Genomic DNA, 21,615 nt, shown 5'->3' on the forward strand with positions numbered 1-21,615 from the left:
GGTATAGATCCCGATGCTTCACTTCAGGTTTACTGTATCCCTCTGACCTACTTATTGACGATGAAACTCAGAAATTGCATCGGAATTAAATACAAAAGCCACAATGGCGACTTAAGTACAAGAAAACTGACTCTTCTCACTGTCTATGTTTTGAACCATTCCTGTGACACTAGTTATTGATTCCGATGCTTCACTTCAGGTTCACTGTATCCCTCTGACCTTCTTATTGACGAAGAAACACAGAAATTGCATCGGAATTAAATACAAAAGGCACAATGCCAACTTAAGTACAAGAAAACTGACTCTTCTTACTGTCTATGTTTGAACCATTCCTGTGACGCTAGTTATTGAATCCGATGCTTCACTTCAGGTTTACTGCATCCATCTGACCTTATTATTGACGATGAAACACAGAAATTGCAACGGAATTAAATACAAAAAGCACAATGCCGACTTAAGTACAAGAAAACTGACTCTTCTTACTCTCTATGCTTTGAACCATTCCTGTGACACTAGTTATAGATTCCGATGCTTCACTTCAGGTTTACTGTATCCCTCTGACCTTCTTATAGACGATGAAACACAGATATTGCATCGGAATTAAATACAAATGGCACAATGACGACTTAAGCACAAGAAAACTGACTCTTCTTACTGTCTATGATTTGAACCGTTCCTGTGACACTAGTTATAGATTCCGATTCTTCACTTAAGGTTTACTGTATTCCTCTGACCATCTTATTGACGATGAAACACACAAATTGCATCGGAATTAAATACAAAAGGCACAATGCCGACTTAAATACAAGAAAACTGACTCTTCTTACTGTCTATATTTTGAACCATTCCTGTGACACTAGTTACAGATTCCGATGCTTCACTTCAGGTTCACTGTATCCCTCTGAATTTCTTATTGACGATGAAACACAGAAATTGAATTGGAATTAAATACAAAAAGCACAATGCCGACTTAAGTACAAGAAAACTGACTCTTCTTACTCTCTATGCTTTGAACCATTCCTGTGACACTAGTTATAGATTCCGATGCATCACTTCAGGTTTACTGTATCCCTCGGACCTACTTATAGACGATGAAACACAGAAATTGCATCGGAATTAAATAGAAAAGGCACAATGCCGACTTAAGTACAAGAAATCTGACACTTTTTACTGTCTATGTTTGGAACCATTCCTGTGGCACTAGTTATAGATTCCGATGCTTCACATTAGGTTTACTGTATCCCTCTGACCTTCTTATTGACGATGAAACACAGAAATTGCATCGGAATTAAATACAAAAGGCACAATGCCGATTTAAGTACAAGAAAACTGACTCTTCTTACTGTCTAAGTTTTAACCATTCCTGTGACACTAGCTATAGATTCCGATGCTTCACTTCAGCTTTACTGTATCCCTCTGACCTTCGTATTGACGATGAAACACAGAAATTGCATCAGAATTAAATACAAAAGGCACAATGCCGACATAAGTACAAGAAAACTGACTCTTCTTACTGTCTATGTTTTGAACCATTCCTGTGACACTAGTTATAGATTCCGAAGCTTCACTTCAGGTTTACTGTATCCGTCTGACCTACTTATTAACGATGAAACACAGAAATTGCATCGGAATTAAATACAAAAGGCACAATACCGACTTAAGTACAAGATAACTGACTCTTCTTACTGTCTATGATTTAAGCCATTCTTATGACACTAGTTATAGATTCCGATGCTTCACTTCAGGTTTACTGTATCCCTCTGACCTTTTTATTGACGATAAAACATAGAAATTGCATCGGAATTAAATACAAAAGGCACAATGCCGACTTAAGTACAAGAAAACTGACTTTTCTTACTCTCTATGTTTTGAACCATTCATGTGACACTAGTTATAGATTCCGATGCTTCACTTCAGGTTTACTGTATTCCTCTGACCATTTTATTGACGATGAAACACAGAAATTGTATCGGAATTAAATACAAATGGCACAATGCCGACTTAAGTACAAGAAAACTGACTCTTCTTACTGTCTATGTTTGATCCATTCCTGTGACACTAGTTATAGATTCCGATGCTTCACTTCAGGTTTACTGTATCCCTCTGACCTTCTTATTGACGATGAAACACAGAAATTGAATCGGAATAATATACAAAAGGCACAATTCCGACTTAAGTACAAGAAAACTGACTCTTCTTACTGTCTATGATTTGAACCGTTCCTGTGACACTAGTTATAGATTCCGATTCTTCACTTCAGGTTTACTGTATTCCTCTGACCTTCTTATTGACGATGAAACACACAAATTGCATCGGAATTAAATACAAAAGGCACAATGCAGACTTAAATACAAGAAAACTGACTCTTCTTACTGTCTATGTTTTGAACCATTCCTGTGACACTAGTTATAGATTCCGATGCTTCACTTCAGGTTTACTGTATCCCTCTGACCTACTTATAGACGATGAAACACAGAATTTGCATCGGAATTAAATACAAAATGCACAATGCCGACTTAAGTACAAGAAAACTGACACTTCTTACTGTCTATGTTTTGAACCATTCCTGTGACACTAGTTATAGATTCCGATGCTTCACTTCAGGTTTACTGTATCCCTCTGACCTTCTTATTGACGATGAAACACAGAATTTGCATCGGAATTAAATACAAATGGCACAATGCCGACTTAAATACAAGAAAACTGCCTCTTCTTACTCTCTATGTTTTGAACCATTGATGTGACACTAATGATAGATTCCGATGCTTAACTTCAGTTTTACTGTATCCCTCTGACCTTCATATTGACGATGAAACACAGAAATTGCATAGGAATTAAATACAAAAGGCACAATGCCGACTTACGTACAAGAAAACTGACTCTCCTTACTGTCTATGTTTGAACCATTCCTGTGACACTAGTTATTGTTTCCGATGCTCCACTTCAGGTTTACTGCATCCCTCTGACCTTATTATTGACGATGAAACACAGAAATTGCATCGGAATTAAATACAAAAGGCACAACGCCGACTTAAGTACAAGAAAACTGACACTTCTTACTGTCTATGATTTCAACCTTTCCTGTGACACTAGTTATAGATTCCAATGCTTCACTTCAGGTTTACTGTGTCCCTCTGACCTTCCTATTGACGATGAAACCCAGAAATTTCAACGGAATTAAATACAAAGGGCACAATGCCGACTTAAGTACAAGAAAACTGACTCTTCTTACTCTCTATGTTTTGAACCATTCCTGAGACACTAGTTATAGATTCCAATGCTTCACATAAGGTTTACTGTATTCCTCTGACCTTCTTATTGACGATGAAACACAGAAATTGCATAGGAATTAAATACAAAAGGCACAATGCCGACTTACGTACAAGAAAACTGACTCTCCTTACTGTCTATGTTTGAACCATTCCTGTGACACTAGTTATTGTTTCCGATGCTCCACTTCAGGTTTACTGCATCCCTCTGACCTTATTATTGACGATGAAACACAGAAATTGCATCGGAATTAAATACAAAAGGCACAACGCCGACTTAAGTACAAGAAAACTGACACTTCTTACTGTCTATGATTTCAACCTTTCCTGTGACACTAGTTATAGATTCCAATGCTTCACTTCAGGTTTACTGTGTCCCTCTGACCTTCCTATTGACGATGAAACCCAGAAATTTCAACGGAATTAAATACAAAGGGCACAATGCCGACTTAAGTACAAGAAAACTGACTCTTCTTACTCTCTATGTTTTGAACCATTCCTGAGACACTAGTTATAGATTCCAATGCTTCACATAAGGTTTACTGTATTCCTCTGACCTTCTTATTGACGATGAAACACAGAAATTGCATCGGAATTAAATACAAAAGGCACAATCCCGATTTAAGTACATGAAAACTGACTCTTCTTACTGTCTAAGTATGAACAATTCCTGTGACACTAGTTATAGATTCCGATGCTTCACTTCAGCTTTACTTTATCCCTCTGACCTTCGTATTGACGATGAAACACAGAAATTGCATCAGAATTAAATACAAAAGGCACAATGCCGACATAAGTACAAGAAACCTGACTCTTCTACTGTCTATGTTTTGAACCATTCCTGTGACACTAGTTATGTATTCCGAAGCTTCACTTCAGGTTTACTGTGTCCCACTGACCTACTTATAGACGATGAAACACAGAAATTGCATCGGAATTAAATACAAAAGGCACAATGCCGACTTAAGTACAAGAAATCTGACACTTTTTACTGTCTATGTTTTGAACCATTCCTGTGACACTAGTTATAGATTCCGATGCTTCACTTCAGGTTTACTGTATCCCTCTGACCTACTTATAGACGATGAAACACAGAATTTGCATCGGAATTAAATACAAAATGCACAATGCCGACTTAAGTACAAGAAAACTCACACTTCTTACTGTCTATGTTTTGAACCATTCCTGTGACACTAGTTATAGATTCCGATGCTTCACTTCAGGTTTACTGTATCCCTCTGACCTTCATATTGACGATGAAACACAGAATTTGCATCGGAATTAAATACAAATGGCACAATGCCGACTTAAATACAAGAAAACTGTGTCTTCTTACTCTCTATGTTTTGAACCATTGATGTGACACTAATGATAGATTCCAATGCTTAACTTCAGTTTTACTGTATCCCTCTGACCTTCATATTGACGATGAAACACAGAAATTGCATAGGAATTAAATACAAAAGGCACAATGCCGACTTACGTACAAGAAAACTGACTCTCCTTACTGTCTATGTTTGAACCATTCCTGTGACACTAGTTATTGTTTCCGATGCTCCACTTCAGGTTTACTGCATCCCTCTGACCTTATTATTGACGATGAAACACAGAAATTGCATCGGAATTAAATACAAAAGGCACAACGCCGACTTAAGTACAAGAAAACTGACACTTCTTACTGTCTATGATTTCAACCTTTCCTGTGACACTAGTTATAGATTCCAATGCTTCACTTCAGGTTTACTGTGTCCCTCTGACCTTCCTATTGACGATGAAACCCAGAAATTTCAACGGAATTAAATACAAAGGGCACAATGCCGACTTAAGTACAAGAAAACTGACTCTTCTTACTCTCTATGTTTTGAACCATTCCTGAGACACTAGTTATAGATTCCAATGCTTCACATAAGGTTTACTGTATTCCTCTGACCTTCTTATTGACGATGAAACACAGAAATTGCATAGGAATTAAATACAAAAGGCACAATGCCGACTTACGTACAAGAAAACTGACTCTCCTTACTGTCTATGTTTGAACCATTCCTGTGACACTAGTTATTGTTTCCGATGCTCCACTTCAGGTTTACTGCATCCCTCTGACCTTATTATTGACGATGAAACACAGAAATTGCATCGGAATTAAATACAAAAGGCACAACGCCGACTTAAGTACAAGAAAACTGACACTTCTTACTGTCTATGATTTCAACCTTTCCTGTGACACTAGTTATAGATTCCAATGCTTCACTTCAGGTTTACTGTGTCCCTCTGACCTTCCTATTGACGATGAAACCCAGAAATTTCAACGGAATTAAATACAAAGGGCACAATGCCGACTTAAGTACAAGAAAACTGACTCTTCTTACTCTCTATGTTTTGAACCATTCCTGAGACACTAGTTATAGATTCCAATGCTTCACATAAGGTTTACTGTATTCCTCTGACCTTCTTATTGACGATGAAACACAGAAATTGCATCGGAATTAAATACAAAAGGCACAATCCCGATTTAAGTACATGAAAACTGACTCTTCTTACTGTCTAAGTATGAACAATTCCTGTGACACTAGTTATAGATTCCGATGCTTCACTTCAGCTTTACTTTATCCCTCTGACCTTCGTATTGACGATGAAACACAGAAATTGCATCAGAATTAAATACAAAAGGCACAATGCCGACATAAGTACAAGAAACCTGACTCTTCTACTGTCTATGTTTTGAACCATTCCTGTGACACTAGTTATGTATTCCGAAGCTTCACTTCAGGTTTACTGTGTCCCACTGACCTACTTATAGACGATGAAACACAGAAATTGCATCGGAATTAAATACAAAAGGCACAATGCCGACTTAAGTACAAGAAATCTGACACTTTTTACTGTCTATGTTTTGAACCATTCCTGTGACACTAGTTATAGATTCCGATGCTTCACTTCAGGTTTACTGTATCCCTCTGACCTACTTATAGACGATGAAACACAGAATTTGCATCGGAATTAAATACAAAATGCACAATGCCGACTTAAGTACAAGAAAACTGACACTTCTTACTGTCTATGTTTTGAACCATTCCTGTGACACTAGTTATAGATTCCGATGCTTCACTTCAGGTTTACTGTATCCCTCTGACCTTCATATTGACGATGAAACACAGAATTTGCATCGGAATTAAATACAAATGGCACAATGCCGACTTAAATACAAGAAAACTGTGTCTTCTTACTCTCTATGTTTTGAACCATTGATGTGACACTAATGATAGATTCCAATGCTTAACTTCAGTTTTACTGTATCCCTCTGACCTTCATATTGACGATGAAACACAGAAATTGCATAGGAATTAAATACAAAAGGCACAATGCCGACTTACGTACAAGAAAACTGACTCTCCTTACTGTCTATGTTTGAACCATTCCTGTGACACTAGTTATTGTTTCCGATGCTCCACTTCAGGTTTACTGCATCCCTCTGACCTTATTATTGACGATGAAACACAGAAATTGCATCGGAATTAAATACAAAAGGCACAACGCCGACTTAAGTACAAGAAAACTGACACTTCTTACTGTCTATGATTTCAACCTTTCCTGTGACACTAGTTATAGATTCCAATGCTTCACTTCAGGTTTACTGTGTCCCTCTGACCTTCCTATTGACGATGAAACCCAGAAATTTCAACGGAATTAAATACAAAGGGCACAATGCCGACTTAAGTACAAGAAAACTGACTCTTCTTACTCTCTATGTTTTGAACCATTCCTGAGACACTAGTTATAGATTCCAATGCTTCACATAAGGTTTACTGTATTCCTCTGACCTTCTTATTGACGATGAAACACAGAAATTGCATAGGAATTAAATACAAAAGGCACAATGCCGACTTACGTACAAGAAAACTGACTCTCCTTACTGTCTATGTTTGAACCATTCCTGTGACACTAGTTATTGTTTCCGATGCTCCACTTCAGGTTTACTGCATCCCTCTGACCTTATTATTGACGATGAAACACAGAAATTGCATCGGAATTAAATACAAAAGGCACAACGCCGACTTAAGTACAAGAAAACTGACACTTCTTACTGTCTATGATTTCAACCTTTCCTGTGACACTAGTTATAGATTCCAATGCTTCACTTCAGGTTTACTGTGTCCCTCTGACCTTCCTATTGACGATGAAACCCAGAAATTTCAACGGAATTAAATACAAAGGGCACAATGCCGACTTAAGTACAAGAAAACTGACTCTTCTTACTCTCTATGTTTTGAACCATTCCTGAGACACTAGTTATAGATTCCAATGCTTCACATAAGGTTTACTGTATTCCTCTGACCTTCTTATTGACGATGAAACACAGAAATTGCATCGGAATTAAATACAAAAGGCACAATCCCGATTTAAGTACATGAAAACTGACTCTTCTTACTGTCTAAGTATGAACAATTCCTGTGACACTAGTTATAGATTCCGATGCTTCACTTCAGCTTTACTTTATCCCTCTGACCTTCGTATTGACGATGAAACACAGAAATTGCATCAGAATTAAATACAAAAGGCACAATGCCGACATAAGTACAAGAAACCTGACTCTTCTACTGTCTATGTTTTGAACCATTCCTGTGACACTAGTTATGTATTCCGAAGCTTCACTTCAGGTTTACTGTGTCCCACTGACCTACTTATAGACGATGAAACACAGAAATTGCATCGGAATTAAATACAAAAGGCACAATGCCGACTTAAGTACAAGAAATCTGACACTTTTTACTGTCTATGTTTTGAACCATTCCTGTGACACTAGTTATAGATTCCGATGCTTCACTTCAGGTTTACTGTATCCCTCTGACCTACTTATAGACGATGAAACACAGAATTTGCATCGGAATTAAATACAAAATGCACAATGCCGACTTAAGTACAAGAAAACTGACACTTCTTACTGTCTATGTTTTGAACCATTCCTGTGACACTAGTTATAGATTCCGATGCTTCACTTCAGGTTTACTGTATCCCTCTGACCTTCTTATTGACGATGAAACACAGAATTTGCATCGGAATTAAATACAAATGGCACAATGCCGACTTAAATACAAGAAAACTGTGTCTTCTTACTCTCTATGTTTTGAACCATTGATGTGACACTAATGATAGATTCCAATGCTTAACTTCAGTTTTACTGTATCCCTCTGACCTTCATATTGACGATGAAACACAGAAATTGCATAGGAATTAAATACAAAAGGCACAATGCCTACTTACGTACAAGAAAACTGACTCTCCTTACTGTCTATGTTTGAACCATTCCTGTGACACTAGTTATTGTTTCCGATGCTCCACTTCAGGTTTACTGCATCCCTCTGACCTTATTATTGACGATGAAACACAGAAATTGCATCGGAATTAAATACAAAAGGCACAACGCCGACTTAAGTACAAGAAAACTGACACTTCTTACTGTCTATGATTTCAACCTTTCCTGTGACACTAGTTATAGATTCCAATGCTTCACTTCAGGTTTACTGTGTCCCTCTGACCTTCCTATTGACGATGAAACCCAGAAATTTCAACGGAATTAAATACAAAGGGCACAATGCCGACTTAAGTACAAGAAAACTGACTCTTCTTACTCTCTATGTTTTGAACCATTCCTGAGACACTAGTTGTAGATTCCAATGCTTCACATAAGGTTTACTGTATTCCTCTGACCTTCTTATTGACGATGAAACACAGAAATTGCATCGGAATTAAATACAAAAGGCACAATCCCGATTTAAGTACATGAAAACTGACTCTTCTTACTGTCTAAGTTTGAACAATTCCTGTGACACTAGTTATAGATTCCGATGCTTCACTTCAGCTTTACTTTATCCCTCTGACCTTCGTATTGACGATGAAACACAGAAATTGCATCAGAATTAAATACAAAAGGCACAATGCCGACATAAGTACAAGAAACCTGACTCTTCTACTGTCTATGTTTTGAACCATTCCTGTGACACTAGTTAAGTATTCCGAAGCTTCACTTCAGGTTTACTGTGTCCCACTGACCTACTTATAGACGATGAAACACAGAAATTGCATCGGAATTAAATACAAAAGGCACAATGCCGACTTAAGTACAAGAAATCTGACACTTTTTACTGTCTATGTTTGGAACCATTCCTGTGGCACTAGTTATAGATTCCGATGCTTCACATTAGGTTTACTGTATCCCTCTGACCTTCTTATTGACGATGAAACACAGAAATTGCATCGGAATTAAATACAAAAGGCACAATGCCGATTTAAGTACAAGAAAACTGACTCTTCTTACTGTCTAAGTTTTAACCATTCCTGTGACACTAGCTATAGATTCCGATGCTTCACTTCAGGTTTACTGTATCCCTCTGACCTTTTTATTGACGATAAAACATAGAAATTGCATCGGAATTAAATACAAAAGGCACAATGCCGACATAAGTACAAGAAAACTGACTCTTCTTACTGTCTATGATTTGAACCGTTCCTGTGACACTAGTTATAGATTCCGATTCTTCACTTCAGGTTTACTGTATTCCTCTGACCTTCTTATTGACGATGAAACACACAAATTGCATCGGAATTAAATACAAAAGGCACAATGCCGACTTAAATACAAGAAAACTGACTCTTCTTACTGTCTATGTTTTGAACCATTCCTGTGACACTAGTTATAGTTTCCGATGCTTCACTTCAGGTTCACTGTATCCCTCTGAATTTCTTATTGACGATGAAACACAGAAATTGCATCGGAATTAAATACAAAAGGCACAATGCCGTCTTAAGTACAAGAAAACTGACACTTCTTACTGTCTATGTTTTGAACCATTCCTGTGACACTAGTTATAGATTCCGATGCTTCACTTCAGGTTTACTGTGACCCTCTGACCTTCTTATTGACGATGAAACACAGAAATTGCAACGGAATTAAATACAAAGGGCACAATGCCGCCTTAAGTACAAGAAAACTGACTCTTCTTACTCTCTATGTTTTGAACCATTCCTGTGACACTAGTTATAGATTCCGATGCTTCACTTCAGGTTTACTGTATCCCTCTGACCTACTTATAGACGATGAAACACAGAATTTGCATCGGAATTAAATACAAAATGCACAATGCCGACTTAAGTACAAGAAAACTGACACTTCTTACTGTCTATGTTTTGAACCATTCCTGTGTCACTAGTTATAGATTCCGATGCTTCACTTCAGGTTTACTGTATCCCTCTGACCCTCTTATTGACGATGAAACACAGAATTTGCATCGGAATTAAATACAAATGGCACAATGCCGACTTAAATACAAGAAAACTGCCTCTTCTTACTCTCTATGTTTTGAACCATTGATGTGACACTAATGATAGATTCCGATGCTTAACTTCAGTTTTACTGTATCCCTCTGACCTTCTTATTGACGATGAAACACAGAAATTGCATAGGAATTAAATACAAAAGGCACAATGCCGACTTACGTACAAGAAAACTGACTCTCCTTACTGTCTATGTTTGAACCATTCCTGTGACACTAGTTATTGATTCCGATGCTCCACTTCAGGTTTACTGCATCCCTCTGACCTTATTATTGACGATGAAACACAGAAATTGCATCGGAATTAAATACAAAAGGCACAACGCCGACTTAAGTACAAGAAAACTGACACTTCTTACTGTCTATGATTTCAACCATTCCTGTGACACTAGTTATAGATTCCAATGCTTCACTTCAGGTTTACTGTGTCCCTCTGACCTTCCTATTGACGATGAAACACAGAAATTTCAACGGAATTAAATACAAAGGGCACAATGCCGACTTAAGTACAAGAAAACTGACTCTTCTTACTCTCTATGTTTTGAACCATTCCTGAGACACTAGTTATAGATTCCGATGCTTCACATAAGGTTTACTGTATTCCTCTGACCTTCTTATTGACGATGAAACACAGAAATTGCATCGGAATTATATACAAAAGGCACAATCCCGATTTAAGGACATGAAAACTGACTCTTCTTACTGTCTAAGTATGAACAATTCCTGTGACACTAGTTATAGATTCCGATGCTTCACTTCAGCTTTACTTTATCCCTCTGACCTTCGTATTGACGATGAAACACAGAAATTGCATCAGAACTAAATACAAAAGGCACAATGCCGACATAAGTACAAGAAACCTGACTCTTCTACTGTCTATGTTTTGAACCATTCCTGTGACACTAGTTATAGATTCCGAAGCTTCACTTCAGGTTTACTGTATCCCTCTGACCTACTTATAGACGATGAAACACAGAAATTGCATCGGAATTAAATACAAAAGGCACAATGCCGACTTAAGTACAAGAAATCTGACACTTTTTATTGTCTATGTTTGGAACCATTCCTGTGGCACTAGTTATGGATTCCGATGCTTCACATTAGGTTTACTGTATCCCTCTGACCTTCTTATTGACGATGAAACACAGAAATTGCATCGGAATTAAATACAAAAGGCACAATGCCGATTTAAGTACAAGAAAACTGATTCTTCTTACTGTCTAAGTTTTGAACCATTCCTGTGACACTAGCTATAGATTCCGATGCTTCACTTCAGCTTTACTGTATCCCTCTGACTTTCGTATTGACGATGAATCACAGAAATTGCATCAGAATTAAATACAAAAGGCACAATGCCGACATAAGTACAAGTAAACTGACTCTTCATACTGTATATGTTTTGAACCATTCCTGTGACACTAGTTATAGGTTCTGAAGCTTCACTTCAGGTTTACTGTATCCCTCTGACCTACTTATTAACGATGAAACACAGAAATTGCATCGGAATTAAATACAAAAGGCACAATGCCGACTTAAGTACAAGAAAACTGACTTTTCTTACTCTCTATGTTATGAACCTTTCATGTGACACTAGTTATAGATTCCGATGCTTCACTTCAGGTTTACTGTATTCCTCTGACCTTTTTATTGACGATGAAACACAGAAATTGTATCGGAATTAAATACAAAAGGCACAATGCCGACATGCAGAAAACTGACACTTCATACTATCTTTGTTTTGAACCATTCCTGTGACACTAGTTGTAGATTCCGATGCTTCACTTCAGGTTTACTGTATCCCTCTGACCTTCTTATTGACGATGAAACACAGAAATTGAATCGGAATTAAACGCAAATGGCACAATGCCGACTTAAGTACAAGAAAACTGACTCTTCTAACTCTCTATGTTTTGAACCATTGATGTGACACTAATGATAGATTCCGATGCTTCACTTCAGGTTTACTGTATACCTCTGACCTTCTTTTTGACGATGAAACACAGAAATTGCTTCGGAATTAAATACAAAATGCCCAATGCCGACTTAAGTACAAGTAAACTGACTCTTCTTACTGTCTATGTTTGATCCATTCCTGTAACACTAGTTATTAATTCCGATGCTTCACTTCAGGTTTACTGTATCCCTCTGACCTTGTTATTGACGATGAAACACAGAAATTGCACCGCAATTAAATACAAAAGGCACAATGCCGACTTAAGTACAAGAAAACAGACTCATCTTACTGTCTATGTTTTGAACCATTCCTGTGACACTAGTTATAGATTCCGATGCTTCACTTCAGGTTTACTGTATCCCTCTGACCTTCTTATTGACGATGAAACACAGAAATTGAATCGGAATTAAACGCAAATGGCACAATGCCGACTTAAGAACAAGAAAACTGACTCTTCTAACTCTCTATGTTTTGATCCATTGATGTGACACTAATGATAGATTCCGATGCTTCACTTCAGGTTTACTGTATACCTCTGACCTTCTTTTTGACGATGAAACACAGAAATTGCTTCGGAATTAAATACAAAAGGCCCAATGCCGACTTAAGTACAAGAAAACTGACTCTTCTTACTGTCTATATTTGATCCATTCCTGTAACACTAGTTATTAATTCCGATGCTTCACTTCAGGTTTACTGTATCCCTCTGACCTTGTTATTGACGATGAAACACAGAAATTGCACCGCAATTAAATACAAATGGCACAATGACGACTTAAGTACAAGAAAACTGACTCTTCTTACTGTCTATGATTTGAACCGTTCCTATGACACTAGTTATAGATTCCGATTCTTCACTTCAGGTTTACTGTATTCCTCTGACCTTCATATTGACGATGAAACACACAAATTGCATCGGAATTAAATACAAAAGGCACAATACCGACTTAAATACAAGAAAACTGACTCTTCTTACTGTCTATGATTTGAACCATTCCTGTGACACTAGTTATAGATTCCGATGCTTCACTTCAGGTTCACTGTATCCCTCTGAATTTCGTATTGACGATGAAACACAGAAATTGCATCGGAATTAAATACAAAAGGCACAATGCCGACTTAAGTACAAGAAAACTGACACTTCTTACTGTCTATGTTTTGAAACCATTCCTGTGACACTAGTTATAGATTCCGATGCTTCACTTCAGGTTTACTGTGACCCTCTGATCTTCTTGTTGACGATGAAACACAGAAATTGCAACGGAATTAAATACAAAGGGCACAATGCCGCCTTAAGTACAAGAAAACTGACTCTTCTTACTCTCTATGTTTTGAACCATTCCTGTGACACTAGTTATAGATTCCGATGCTTCACTTCAGGTTTACTGTATCCCTCTGACCTTCTCATTGACGATGAAACACAGAATTTGCATCGGAATTAAATACAAGTGGCACAATGCCGACTTAAATACAAGAAACTGCCTCTTCTTACTCTCTATGTTTTGAACCATTGATGTGACACTAATGATAGATTCCGATGCTTAACTTCAGTTTTACTGTATCCCTCTGACCTTCTTATTGACGATGAAACACAGAAATTGCATAGGAATTAAATACAAAAGGCACAATGCCGACTTACGTACAAGAAAACTCACTCTCCTTACTGTCTATGTTTGAACCATTCCTGTGACACTAGTTATTGATTCCGATGCTCCACTTCAGGTTTACTGCATCCCTCTGACCTTATTATTGACGATGAAACACAGAAATTGCATCGGAATTAAATACAAAAGGCACAACGCCGACTTAAGTACAAGAAAACTGACACTTCTTACTGTCTATGATTTCAACCATTCCTGTGACACTAGTTATAGATTCCAATGCTTCACTTCAGGTTTACTGTGTCCCTCTGACCTTCCTAATGACGATGAAACACAGAAATTTCAACGGAATTAAATACAAAGGGCACAATGCCGACTTAAGTACAAGAAAACTGACTCTTCTTACTCTCTATGTTTTGAACCATTCCTGAGACACTAGTTATAGATTCCGATGCTTCACATAAGGTTTACTGTATTCCTCTGACCTTCTTATTGACGATGAAACACAGAAATTGCATCGGAATTAAATACAAAAGGCACAATCCCGATTTAAGGACATGAAAACTGACTCTTCTTACTGTCTAAGTATGAACAATTCCTGTGACACTAGTTATAGATTCCGATGCTTCACTTCAGCTTTACTTTATCCCTCTGACCTTCGTATTGACGATGAAACACAGAAATTGCATCAGAATTAAATACAAAAGGCACAATGCCGACGTAAGTACAAGAAACCTGACTCTTCTACTGTCTATGTTTTGAACCATTCCTGTGACACTAGTTATAGATTCCGAAGCTTCACTTCAGGTTTACTGTATCCCTCTGACCTACTTATAGACGATGAAACACAGAAATTGCATCGGAATTAAATACAAAAGGCACAATGCCGACTTAAGTACAAGTAAACTGACTCTTCATACTGTATATGTTTTGAACCACTCCTGTGACACTAGTTATAGGTTCCGAAGCTTCACTTCAGGTTTACTGTATCCCTCTGACCTACTTATTAACGATGAAACACAGAAATTGCATCGGAATTAAATACAAAAGGCACAATGCCGACTTAAGTACAAGAAAACTGACTCTTCTTACTCTCTATGTTTTGAACCATTCCTGAGACACTAGTTATAGATTCCAATGCTTCACATAAGGTTTACTGTATTCCTCTGACCTTCTTATTGACGATGAAACACAGAAATTGCATCGGAATTAAATACAAAAGGCACAATCCCGATTTAAGTACATGAAAACTGACTCTTCTTACTGTCTAAGTTTGAACAATTCCTGTGACACTAGTTATAGATTCCGATGCTTCACTTCAGCTTTACTTTATCCCTCTGACCTTCGTATTGACGATGAAACACAGAAATTGCATCAGAATTAAATACAAAAGGCACAATGCCGACATAAGTACAAGAAACCTGACTCTTCTACTGTCTATGTTTTGAACCATTCCTGTGACACTAGTTAAGTATTCCGAAGCTTCACTTCAGGTTTACTGTGTCCCACTGACCTACTTATAGACGATGAAACACAGAAATTGCATCGGAATTAAATACAAAAGGCACAATGCCGACTTAAGTACAAGAAATCTGACACTTTTTACTGTCTATGTTTGGAACCATTCCTGTGGCACTAGTTATAGATTCCGATGCTTCACATTAGGTTTACTGTATCCCTCTGACCTTCTTATTGACGATGAAACACAGAAATTGCATCGGAATTAAATACAAAAGGCACAATGCCGATTTAAGTACAAGAAAACTGACTCTTCTTACTGTCTAAGTTTTAACCATTCCTGTGACACTAGCTATAGATTCCGATGCTTCACTTCAGGTTTACTGTATCCCTCTGACCTTTTTATTGACGATAAAACATAGAAATTGCATCGGAATTAAATACAAAAGGCACAATGCCGACATAAGTACAAGAAAACTGACTCTTCTTACTGTCTATGATTTGAACCGTTCCTGTGACACTAGTTATAGATTCCGATTCTTCACTTCAGGTTTACTGTATTCCTCTGACCTTCTTATTGACGATGAAACACACAAATTGCATCGGAATTAAATACAAAAGGCACAATGCCGACTTAAATACAAGAAAACTGACTCTTCTTACTGTCTATGTTTTGAACCATTCCTGTGACACTAGTTATAGTTTCCGATGCTTCACTTCAGGTTCACTGTATCCCTCTGAATTTCTTATTGACGATGAAACACAGAAATTGCATCGGAATTAAATACAAAAGGCACAATGCCGTCTTAAGTACAAGAAAACTGACACTTCTTACTGTCTATGTTTTGAACCATTCCTGTGACACTAGTTATAGATTCCGATGCTTCACTTCAGGTTTACTGTGACCCTCTGACCTTCTTATTGACGATGAAACACAGAAATTGCAACGGAATTAAATACAAAGGGCACAATGCCGCCTTAAGTACAAGAAAACTGACTCTTCTTACTCTCTATGTTTTGAACCATTCCTGTGACACTAGTTATAGATTCCGATGCTTCACTTCAGGTTTACTGTATCCCTCTGACCTACTTATAGACGATGAAACACAGAATTTGCATCGGAATTAAATACAAAATGCACAATGCCGACTTAAGTACAAGAAAACTGACACTTCTTACTGTCTATGTTTTGAACCATTCCTGTGTCACTAGTTATAGATTCCGATGCTTCACTTCAGGTTTACTGTATCCCTCTGACCCTCTTATTGACGATGAAACACAGAATTTGCATCGGAATTAAATACAAATGGCACAATGCCGACTTAAATACAAGAAAACTGCCTCTTCTTACTCTCTATGTTTTGAACCATTGATGTGACACTAATGATAGATTCCGATGCTTAACTTCAGTTTTACTGTATCCCTCTGACCTTCTTATTGACGATGAAACACAGAAATTGCATAGGAATTAAATACAAAAGGCACAATGCCGACTTACGTACAAGAAAACTGACTCTCCTTACTGTCTATGTTTGAACCATTCCTGTGACACTAGTTATTGATTCCGATGCTCCACTTCAGGTTTACTGCATCCCTCTGACCTTATTATTGACGATGAAACACAGAAATTGCATCGGAATTAAATACAAAAGGCACAACGCCGACTTAAGTACAAGAAAACTGACACTTCTTACTGTCTATGATTTCAACCATTCCTGTGACACTAGTTATAGATTCCAATGCTTCACTTCAGGTTTACTGTGTCCCTCTGACCTTCCTATTGACGATGAAACACAGAAATTTCAACGGAATTAAATACAAAGGGCACAATGCCGACTTAAGTACAAGAAAACTGACTCTTCTTACTCTCTATGTTTTGAACCATTCCTGAGACACTAGTTATAGATTCCGATGCTTCACATAAGGTTTACTGTATTCCTCTGACCTTCTTATTGACGATGAAACACAGAAATTGCATCGGAATTATATACAAAAGGCACAATCCCGATTTAAGGACATGAAAACTGACTCTTCTTACTGTCTAAGTATGAACAATTCCTGTGACACTAGTTATAGATTCCGATGCTTCACTTCAGCTTTACTTTATCCCTCTGACCTTCGTATTGACGATGAAACACAGAAATTGCATCAGAACTAAATACAAAAGGCACAATGCCGACATAAGTACAAGAAACCTGACTCTTCTACTGTCTATGTTTTGAACCATTCCTGTGACACTAGTTATAGATTCCGAAGCTTCACTTCAGGTTTACTGTATCCCTCTGACCTACTTATAGACGATGAAACACAGAAATTGCATCGGAATTAAATACAAAAGGCACAATGCCGACTTAAGTACAAGAAATCTGACACTTTTTATTGTCTATGTTTGGAACCATTCCTGTGGCACTAGTTATGGATTCCGATGCTTCACATTAAGTTTACTGTATCCCTCTGACCTTCTTATTGACGATGAAACACAGAAATTGCATCGGAATTAAATACAAAAGGCACAATGCCGATTTAAGTACAAGAAAACTGATTCTTCTTACTGTCTAAGTTTTGAACCATTCCTGTGACACTAGCTATAGATTCCGATGCTTCACTTCAGCTTTACTGTATCCCTCTGACTTTCGTATTGACGATGAATCACAGAAATTGCATCAGAATTAAATACAAAAGGCACAATGCCGACATAAGTACAAGTAAACTGACTCTTCATACTGTATATGTTTTGAACCATTCCTGTGACACTAGTTATAGGTTCTGAAGCTTCACTTCAGGTTTACTGTATCCCTCTGACCTACTTATTAACGATGAAACACAGAAATTGCATCGGAATTAAATACAAAAGGCACAATGCCGACTTAAGTACAAGAAAACTGACTTTTCTTACTCTCTATGTTATGAACCTTTCATGTGACACTAGTTATAGATTCCGATGCTTCACTTCAGGTTTACTGTATTCCTCTGACCTTTTTATTGACGATGAAACACAGAAATTGTATCGGAATTAAATACAAAAGGCACAATGCCGACATGCAGAAAACTGACACTTCATACTATCTTTGTTTTGAACCATTCCTGTGACACTAGTTGTAGATTCCGATGCTTCACTTCAGGTTTACTGTATCCCTCTGACCTTCTTATTGACGATGAAACACAGAAATTGAATCGGAATTAAACGCAAATGGCACAATGCCGACTTAAGTACAAGAAAACTGACTCTTCTAACTCTCTATGTTTTGAACCATTGATGTGACACTAATGATAGATTCCGATGCTTCACTTCAGGTTTACTGTATACCTCTGACCTTCTTTTTGACGATGAAACACAGAAATTGCTTCGGAATTAAATACAAAATGCCCAATGCCGACTTAAGTACAAGTAAACTGACTCTTCTTACTGTCTATGTTTGATCCATTCCTGTAACACTAGTTATTAATTCCGATGCTTCACTTCAGGTTTACTGTATCCCTCTGACCTTGTTATTGACGATGAAACACAGAAATTGCACCGCAATTAAATACAAAAGGCACAATGCCGACTTAAGTACAAGAAAACAGACTCATCTTACTGTCTATGTTTTGAACCATTCCTGTGACACTAGTTATAGATTCCGATGCTTCACTTCAGGTTTACTGTATCCCTCTGACCTTCTTATTGACGATGAAACACAGAAATTGAATCGGAATTAAACGCAAATGGCACAATGCCGACTTAAGAACAAGAAAACTGACTCTTCTAACTCTCTATGTTTTGATCCATTGATGTGACACTAATGATAGATTCCGATGCTTCACTTCAGGTTTACTGTATACCTCTGACCTTCTTTTTGACGATGAAACACAGAAATTGCTTCGGAATTAAATACAAAAGGCCCAATGCCGACTTAAGTACAAGAAAACTGACTCTTCTTACTGTCTATATTTGATCCATTCCTGTAACACTAGTTATTAATTCCGATGCTTCACTTCAGGTTTACTGTATCCCTCTGACCTTGTTATTGACGATGAAACACAGAAATTGCACCGCAATTAAATACAAATGGCACAATGACGACTTAAGTACAAGAAAACTGACTCTTCTTACTGTCTATGATTTGAACCGTTCCTATGACACTAGTTATAGATTCCGATTCTTCACTTCAGGTTTACTGTATTCCTCTGACCTTCATATTGACGATGAAACACACAAATTGCATCGGAATTAAATACAAAAGGCACAATACCGACTTAAATACAAGAAAACTGACTCTTCTTACTGTCTATGATTTGAACCATTCCTGTGACACTAGTTATAGATTCCGATGCTTCACTTCAGGTTCACTGTATCCCTCTGAATTTCGTATTGACGATGAAACACAGAAATTGCATCGGAATTAAATACAAAAGGCACAATGCCGACTTAAGTACAAGAAAACTGACACTTCTTACTGTCTATGTTTTGAAACCATTCCTGTGACACTAGTTATAGATTCCGATGCTTCACTTCAGGTTTACTGTGACCCTCTGATCTTCTTGTTGACGATGAAACACAGAAATTGCAACGGAATTAAATACAAAGGGCACAATGCCGCCTTAAGTACAAGAAAACTGACTCTTCTTACTCTCTATGTTTTGAACCATTCCTGTGACACTAGTTATAGATTCCGATGCTTCACTTCAGGTTTACTGTATCCCTCTGACCTTCTCATTGACGATGAAACACAGAATTTGCACGGAATTAAATACAAGTGGCACAATGCCGACTTAAATACAAGAAACTGCCTCTTCTTACTCTCTATGTTTTGAACCATTGATGTGACACTAATGATAGATTCCGATGCTTAACTTCAGTTTTACTGTATCCCTCTGACCTTCTTATTGACGATGAAACACAGAAATTGCATAGGAATTAAATACAAAAGGCACAATGCCGACTTACGTACAAGAAAACTCACTCTCCTTACTGTCTATGTTTGAACCATTCCTGTGACACTAGTTATTGATTCCGATGCTCCACTTCAGGTTTACTGCATCCCTCTGACCTTATTATTGACGATGAAACACAGAAATTGCATCGGAATTAAATACAAAAGGCACAACGCCGACTTAAGTACAAGAAAACTGACACTTCTTACTGTCTATGATTTCAACCATTCCTGTGACACTAGTTATAGATTCCAATGCTTCACTTCAGGTTTACTGTGTCCCTCTGACCTTCCTAATGACGATGAAACACAGAAATTTCAACGGAATTAAATACAAAGGGCACAATGCCGACTTAAGTACAAGAAAACTGACTCTTCTTACTCTCTATGTTTTGAACCATTCCTGAGACACTAGTTATAGATTCCGATGCTTCACATAAGGTTTACTGTATTCCTCTGACCTTCTTATTGACGATGAAACACAGAAATTGCATCGGAATTAAATACAAAAGGCACAATCCCGATTTAAGGACATGAAAACTGACTCTTCTTACTGTCTAAGTATGAACAATTCCTGTGACACTAGTTATAGATTCCGATGCTTCACTTCAGCTTTACTTTATCCCTCTGACCTTCGTATTGACGATGAAACACAGAAATTGCATCAGAATTAAATACAAAAGGCACAATGCCGACGTAAGTACAAGAAACCTGACTCTTCTACTGTCTATGTTTTGAACCATTCCTGTGACACTAGTTATAGATTCCGAAGCTTCACTTCAGGTTTACTGTATCCCTCTGACCTACTTATAGACGATGAAACACAGAAATTGCATCGGAATTAAATACAAAAGGCACAATGCCGACTTAAGTACAAGTAAACTGACTCTTCATACTGTATATGTTTTGAACCACTCCTGTGACACTAGTTATAGGTTCCGAAGCTTCACTTCAGGTTTACTGTATCCCTCTGACCTACTTATTAACGATGAAACACAGAAATTGCATCGGAATTAAATACAAAAGGCACAATGCCGACTTAAGTACAAGAAAACTGACTTTTCTTACTCTCTATGTTATGAACCATTCATG

The sequence above is a fragment of the Schistocerca serialis genome, chromosome 11 (genome assembly GCF_023864345.2).
Source record: "Schistocerca serialis cubense isolate TAMUIC-IGC-003099 chromosome 11, iqSchSeri2.2, whole genome shotgun sequence".
NCBI lineage: Eukaryota > Metazoa > Arthropoda > Insecta > Orthoptera > Acrididae > Schistocerca > Schistocerca serialis.